Here is an 8,450-nt window from a genome sequence, read left to right on the forward strand (position 1 = left end):
CCTCCACACTGCTCACAACTAATTCGTATTGAGTGAATATCCTTAGTCATATTTTCCATTCGTCTTTCGATAGCATCTATCTTTACGGAAATGGAATCAAAGTCATGGCTAGAATCGGCTCTAGCCGCTTTAGATGATCTAATGATATCTTTTTTTTTGATGCCACTCATGTGAGTGGGAAGCAGTGTTATCAATAATTTTATAAGCTTCAGTTGCGGTTTTCTTCATAATGGAACCACCAGCTGCTATGTCTATGTCTTTTCTTGTAGTGATGTTGCATCCTTGATAGAATATTTGTACTATTTGATAAGTGTCTAAACCATGTTGCGGACATCCTCTTAACAACTTTTCAAATCTTGTCCATGCCTCATATAGAGTTTCATTTGGCTTTTGTGTGAACGTAACTATTTCTCCTTGAAGTCTCACGGCTTTAGATGCCGGAAAGAATTGTTTAAGAAAATTTTCAACTAAAACGTCCCATGTATCAATCGAGCCTTCAGGTAATGATTCTAACCAATCTTTGGCTTCTCCCTTTAAAGTCCAGGGAAATAACATGAGATAGATCTGTTCATCCTCAACTTCTCTGATTTTAAATAGAGTACAGATCCTATTAAAGGTTCGAAGATGTTTGTTTGGATCTTCTTTCGGCGCACCACTAAATTGGCATTGATTAGTTACCATGTGTAGGATTTGTCATTTGATTTCATAATCTGGCGCATTAATGTCTGGTTGAGTAATTGCGTGACCTTGGCCAGTGCGTTTAGCTCTCATTCGGTCTTCCTTACTTAGAGGTTCCAGATTTTCCATGATTAAATTTATTGAATCAGAATCACTAGAGGATTCTGACTTAATGGTTTCTTCCTCGACAATCTCTAGATGAGTAATTTGTGGTTAAGGAGGAATGATTAGTGGTTCAGGATCTCTGAATTGTCCCTGAATATCCTCCGGATTCTCAATTGTAAGGTCGGGTTCAAAAAATGGATTATCGGAAATTTGAATTGGAGTACTTGGTCGACTGGATGATGATTCTAAAGAAAAATCAACGGCGACAATATTGGCTAGATGTCTTGATCGAGTTACAGGTGGTGAACATATAAAAGGTGGTGAACGTTTTGCTCGGTGCATTAACTGAATATCCTATTAGTTATAAAAGATAAAAATTATATAAGTTATCAAATTAATAGACTTTTATGATTTTGCCCACGTTTCGAATAGCCAATAGATGCAGCAGGTAGCCAGGACCCTATAAATCGGAAGCCCACAACTCGCCACTAACAAATCCAACTATTACTACGAACCAGAAAATTTTGGATGTCTATCAATTTAACAGCTTAAAATAATTTTTCGTTTTGAAATTTTAGAGAAGAAATAGAAAATTCTATGTCCTAAAAACTAGAGTGTCGAGAGATAAGAAAGAAAAAGACTGCGTCGAAAAACGTCGAAAAATAAAAGGTCAAAAATTAAGCGTCGAAAAATAATAAAATGCAGCATCGAAACTTAAAAGTCTAGAAACTAAAATTTAAAATTTAAGTCTAAAGGTATTAAAGCTTAAAAGAAATTCTATATTCAAAACGGCAATAACTTAAAAAGTACTAAAATCTTAAAACGGCGTCGCAAAATTCTAAAGCACCTAAATCTTAGTCTAAAGAAAAAGCACTTAAGGGTTTTTACGGCAAAGCCTAAAAATCTAGAAATATAAAATAACTACGGCAAAATACTAAGTTTAAAACTAATTACGAAGGATAAATATAAATTACGAATTAAACTAAAAAAAATACGAAAATATAAAAATAAAACTAAAGTTATAAAGATACAATTTTTTATAAAAATATTATTTTTATATTATTTATTTTATAAAAGTATCAATTTTAAAACTAATAAAACTAATTTAAACTAAATATTACAAATTAATTAAAAATAAAACTAAATATTAAAAACTAATTAAATAATTAAACCCTAATTAGGGTTAATAAATAATAATAATTAATAATAAAACCCTACTGCATAATAATAATGCTGGGATCAGACCTGTCAGACAGCCTCATGCGATTGCATGAGTTTTATATGGCTGGGCCATGCGATCGCATGGTTTCGGATACCAGGCCAGGTCTTGGGCTGCTATAGTACCAGGCCCGAATACTTATATATATTTATTTTATTTTTTTAATAAAATAAAAAAAAATAACTTAAATAAAACTTATAAATAAATAAAATAATTTACTTATTAGTTTTTATAACTTTTAACAGTAAAAATATAAACCTTTTAATTTAAACACTTAAAAATATAGAAATATATTTTTCTTTTTATATTTTTAAATTTTTACATTTAATTTTTTTTATATTTTTACAAAAATAGTTTAAAAACTTAAAAAAAAAATTATATAGCGTTTCGCTTCGGCAGTCCCTCGCAGCGGCGCCAAAAATACTTGATGTTAAAGCAGAGGGGTACGAAATAGTTAGATTTTTAATGCAAAATACTATTAAATACGATACAATTTTACACAAGTTATTTATTTATTTATAGAGTGGAATATACCTAAACCTTGCTACAACACTTATAGGCAGTGTACCTAATCGTACAGTAGCGTAGTTTTTAGTAAGTCCGGTTCGTTCCGCAGTGAGCTAGCCAAGTTTAACGCTATATTTTTAAAACTATATTTGTATACATATATATATAAATAAGTAATATTATTATTATAAAAGGGGGGGTTTTACCGTTTAATGACCGGTTTGTCCATTTTATGTCTTAAGTCGCAGTTAAAACCTAATGTAAAATATTAAAAATAAATATAACTTAATTTAAAGCGTAAAGTAAATGACGATAATTAAAGTGCGATAAATAAAATGACAGTAAATAAAAGTTGTGATAATTAAAAAGTACGATAATTAAAAGTGCGATAAATAAAATGACAGTAAATAAAAGTGCGACGAGATATAAAATAAAGGAATTATGCTTATTTAAACTTCCGTAATCATGATGTTCGACGTGTTGATTTTAGTTTATTACCATGGGTTAATTGTCCTTTGTCCTGGGTTATTCGATATGTCCATACGGTTTTGTCCATAATAGTCCATCAGTGATAAATATAAAGTGCGAGAGTCTTCGTCAAATTATCCTTATACCCGAAGTCAAATATTCCAACTAATTGGGGATTCGAATTGTAACAAGGTCTTAATACTTTGTTTAATTAATACACAGGTTATCGACTGCGTGTAATCCAAGGTTTTACTACTTTGTTAACAATTACACCAATTAGCCTTGAATGTAATCCACCCCTGTTTTAATGAGTCCATTAACTATTAATCCATCCTCATGTCCGGTAAAATGAACGATAATTCGTATTTATAGATATCCTGCCCACCGTACCCGATTAAGTGTATGTGGTTATATATAGATACGTCAAATTGTAATCTTTATATTAAATTAACGAGGTATCGTTTAGTTAATATAAAGCCCATTAATAGCCCATAGTCTAATTTCCACAAGTGTCGTTCTTTTGTCCAAACCCCAATTATGGTACAAAGCCCAATTACCCCGTCTTTAATATTTAGCCCAACATCACGATTATTTCGGCTTAAATAAGCATAATAATAACTTAGCTACGAGATATTAATTTAAAAAGGTTGAACATAACTTACAATGATTAATAATAGCGTAGCTTTACACGGACAGAATTTCGACTTACACACTTACAACATTTGCTAACATAATCTTATTATTATTAATCTTAAATTAAAATTATAATTATAAAATTATATATATATATATATATATATATATATATATATATATATATATATATATATATATATCGTGAGAGAGAGATTGAAAAAGGTGTAATAAATTCGGCCAAAACACGCGAATTTTATATGACTTGGCCTGCTACAGACTGCCATGCGATCGCATGGATTTAAAGCTTCCAGGCCATGCGATCGCATGGCCCTCTGATCCAGCTCACATAACTTTGTTTTCTTGTTGCTGACGGTTTTATTAAATATATATAATATATATATATATATATATATATATATATATATATATATATATATATATATATAATTTTAAGAATTATTTATATATTATATTGTATTTATGTTCATAGTTGACTTGTAATTTTCGCTCCATTGCGTCGCGCGTTGAAAGTTGGTTCATGTCCCGGTTCCGGATTTTCGAACTTCCTTTCGTACTATTTAATATCTTGTACTTTGCGTTTTGCGGCTCCTACTCTTGTAATTTTTAGACGTTTCTCATCAATAAATTGAACCTCTTGGATTGTAATTTGTACTTTTTAGCTTTTTGGTTGTTTGCGTCTTCAAATCGTCGAATCTGTCTTTTGTCTTCACCTTTTATTATTTAAACGAATATCACTTGTAAATAGAACAATTGCAACCAAAAGCTTGTCTTTCTTGAAGGATAATGCTATGAAATATATGTTCGATTTTAGCATTATCATGCGTCTAGATGTTACAATTGTGGCGTGAGGGGTCACAAGTCTTGGGAATGTTCGATGCCAAAGGGTGATGGTGTGATTCAATTGCCAAGAGGAAGGACATCGTAAGTCGAAATGTCCCGAGTTAGCGGGGATGGGTGCGGCAAGGAGACGTTAAGGTACATTTCGTTTTAATAAAATTGTCCTTTGATTATTTATTATGTGCCGATTGAGTTCGGATTTGTTAATTGCATCGTGTTGTGCATATTATTGTTAGGGGTGACATTCCTAATGGAATTACCCTATAGTGGCGTATGGATTGACGGATGAAGGGCGTAAGATTTGGTGCAACGAAGCATTCCTTAGTGTTCGGGAAATGTTTCTACCAAGCCATGGGTATGGGCTTTGGTGTTCAGTCGTTAAGCTCGTGTTTGCTTTCGTGTTGAAGTTGGTAAACCATGAGGGTCGACGGGTGTATAAAACCCTGAGGATCGAGTGTTTGATCTCGATGTGCGTTCGTAATGGAGTCTGCGTGACGCGATATTAGGTGCCTCTTTCATACCTACTAGCGTGGTATTCGACTCCGATGATGTTGCGGTTACATTGTACTTAGGGTACCGGAGAGAAACCCTTAGGTACATGAGTGACTAGGTGGAAATTTGACAAGCTAGAGCAATCGGAGGATTGCAAGTTTAAAGTTTGTGTAATTGTGGTAAACTTTTTGTTCGAAGTGTTTAAGGATTGGTTAAAATCCTTTGTATGCTCAAGGATAGGGCAAGGTATTGTGAAGTGTATATCATATGATACCTTTATCTCGATGATGTGGTTACGGAACGGAGTTCTAAGTGGGGGAGTTTGAACTCTCGCACGAAGATGTTCCAGTGTGTTGATATTGGACGATGCTCGTATGGATTCGGAGCTAGCGTTGAGACCTACGTTGATCGATTGTGGTAAAAGTACCATTTGGAATAAATTGTACTTATAGTTTTGGATTTAAATAATCACCGAGGTGGTAATGTGGCGAATCTCAATTAGAGGTAATGGACGTGTTTGACGAGCAAGGTGAGATCCCTCGGTTAAGGGATGTGTGTGGCGGATTCTATTATGGAGAATTATTGTTTTGTGCCTATGTGCGATATAAGCGGTTCTTGCTCGGTTGTGTTAGCGTTGTGTACGCGTACGTATGAAGCGCGTATGTGTGTGATGGATTTACTTGGGTGGGTTAGTCGCGGTGTTAAGACACCACCTGAGGGTTAGTGTTACGCAGGGTTAAGTACACTAATGGATATTTGTTTGGGGTGGATGGCTAGTGTAATCCGTTAGGATTCACTATGGTGTAGCAGTGCGCGATGTTACACTTCTCGTTGTGATTGAGGCCAAAAGAGCGTGTGTTGATGGTTAGTGTATTTCGTTAGGATTCACTATGGTGCAGCAGTGCGCGATGTTACACTACTCGTTGTATGAGGCCAAAAGAGCGTGTGTGATTGGTGGGTTATTGCCGTTGACGTGGTCCGCTAACTGCATCTTGGGAGTAGTGTTATATCGGAATGGTATAACGTTATCGAGAAATGCGAGTACCGATGGGGAATGGGAGTACCATTCCTGTGTTGAGATTTGGGAGGTGCATCACGTGTGGATGCGGATTCACGATGACACGTGTAGTTCGATCATCTTATTGTGGAAGTGAGTCTCGTATAGTTCGAATTCACAATGACACGTGTGGATGTGGTCATTATATTAAGGAAGTGAGTCTCGTGTAGTTCGGATTCACAATGTCACATGTGGATGCGGTCATTCTATTGGGATAGTGATTCTCGTGTAGTTCGGATTCACTAGGGCGCGTGTAGTTCGGCCAATCCCGATTGTTGTTACGGTGGAGGTGGTGAGTCGCGTGTGGTGCGAATTCGCTAAGGCGCGTGTAGTTTCGGCCAGCCTTCATGTGTTGGATGTGTGAACTATTGGTTGTTTTATACGCCAATGGTAGGGTCGTGAAGACCATGTTGTGTGATTAGTGATGCGATAGCCGTGTTTCGCTCACATGTTGTTGCGGGTGTGACAATAGTCTATTTTGTACACCTTGGTATTAGCGTTGCCATAGTCGTTTGGGCTCTATCGGTTTTAACTGTTTGCTTATGATGTTGCGGTAGTTGCGTAATAGCCGTGTTTGCGCACTACAAGGGTTGTTATGTGGTAAGTGCTATCCGTAAGGATTCGCTTCTTTTCGGTCTTCATCGGTTAGATGGTTGACTTTATTTTGGTACGTGGTTGTTACTAGCAATGTACTTGGTATGGGTACACTAGGAGTTGATATCTCGGTACGAGATTGGTTGAGTTTTCCCGACGTGAGGGATTGAGCAAATTTTAGTGCTCGGATTTGTGGATATTAATAAATCGCGGGTGACGATTTAGTGGTTAAAGGTGACTCCTTGAGATGAATTGCCTAGAGGAGTTGGAATAATACGTGGCGATTTCGCGTATTCTAGGTGATTGATATAGACTACGGATGGTGTGTGTATTGCACGGCTCGGAATGCGTGCAAGTGTGGTTTTAGTTAGTGGATTAACCTTCGGGTTAATGAGTAAGGTGTAGGTTCGGATTGGTTAAGTGACTAGGATCACGAGGACGTGATCGAATCTAAGTGGGGGAGAGTTGTAACACCCCGTTTTCCCCGTGTATGATATATAGGTGTATCGTGTATGTACGACTACTGTATGAAGGGTTTGAGACATGTTCGTGTGTTAAAGTTCATGTATGCGAGAAATGATCATACCACGTTTTGGGTCGCGACGCGACAGAAGGAGCCGCGGCGCGACGTTTAATTAGTTTCAAGATCAGATGGCTTGTAAAACGAACCCCATACCTAGTGTATTATCGCGGCGCGAGAAATGGAGGCCACGGCGTGGCGATGATGCTAAGCTGGTTCCGAATATCGCAATTTAAAAGGAAATATGAGGGCATTTTGGTCATTTCGCGTGTGTGCCAGATTGGGATCTTAAATCCCATCCACTCATTTCATTTCTTTTTCCTTTTCTTTCCCATTTTTCCGCTCAAACTTAAAAACTCTATTGGATTCAAAGGGATTTTTGGAAAGGAAGATTCGTGATTCGATCGAAAGCGTAAGAGGGAACTTTGTTCTCCTCGTTCTTAGCTACAAGGTGATACCAGCGGTAAGCTCTAACTTCGAATTTCATTTTCGTGTTCATCATTTAAATTTAGTGTAGTGACCCGAACTTTTCCAGGATTATATATTATATGAGATTAATATTTACATGAATAAATGTTTCCAACATGTTAAGCAATCAAACTTGTTAAGACTTGATTAATTGAAACGGATTTAGTGTTAACGCTTGACCACCCAGTTTGCCTGATGATTCACGAACGTCATAACTTGTGGTAATTATATAATCGTTTTATTTATTTTATGATGTAAGTTTTTATTATATATATATATATATATATATATATATATATATATATATATATATATATATATAAGAAAAAATACAATTAAATCAAAGATGTACAGTAAAACACTATTTGCTACAGTAAACACTATTTACTACAGTAAATTTTCTCTTTGCTACAGTAAAATACTATTTGCTACAGTAAACACTATTTACTCGTATTCAATCCGTATTCGTACTCGTACAATTCCCAGCTTCTAAATGTATTTACTATTGGTATATACCAATAGTAAACACCAATGATCAGCTCTTGGCAGCCTTAATGAGTCACCTAAACATGTGGGAACCATCATTTTGGCAACTAGCATGAAATATCTAACAAAAATACAAACTAATGGAGCCTATATCTTGACTATTAATTCACGAAATTATGCACTCACACAAACACTTTTATTTTCCAACTTTTATGCATCAAACCACTCTCTCTCAAGTTCTCTCTTCATGTTCTAAGAGTTCTTCATCATCCTCATCAAAATCTACATCAATCTAGTTCAAAAATCCTAACATAAATCAACCTACAAAATAACTACTCAAGAACACTTCAATAACACTTTCA

At 35.5% G+C, this 8,450-nt stretch overlaps 1 non-coding gene across 1 annotated transcript; it reads left to right on the plus strand.

Moving 5' to 3' along the window:
- The first annotated feature begins 316 nt into the window (after positions 1 to 316).
- Positions 317 to 423, plus strand: LOC139856420 (small nucleolar RNA R71). Its single transcript, XR_011761902.1, has one exon. It is a non-coding gene; the product is annotated as a small nucleolar RNA R71 (small nucleolar RNA).
- The last annotated feature ends 8,027 nt before the right edge of the window (positions 424 to 8,450 follow it).

Source organism: Rutidosis leptorrhynchoides, chromosome 6 (assembly GCF_046630445.1).
Source record: "Rutidosis leptorrhynchoides isolate AG116_Rl617_1_P2 chromosome 6, CSIRO_AGI_Rlap_v1, whole genome shotgun sequence".
NCBI classification, from domain to species: Eukaryota; Viridiplantae; Streptophyta; class Magnoliopsida; order Asterales; family Asteraceae; genus Rutidosis; species Rutidosis leptorrhynchoides.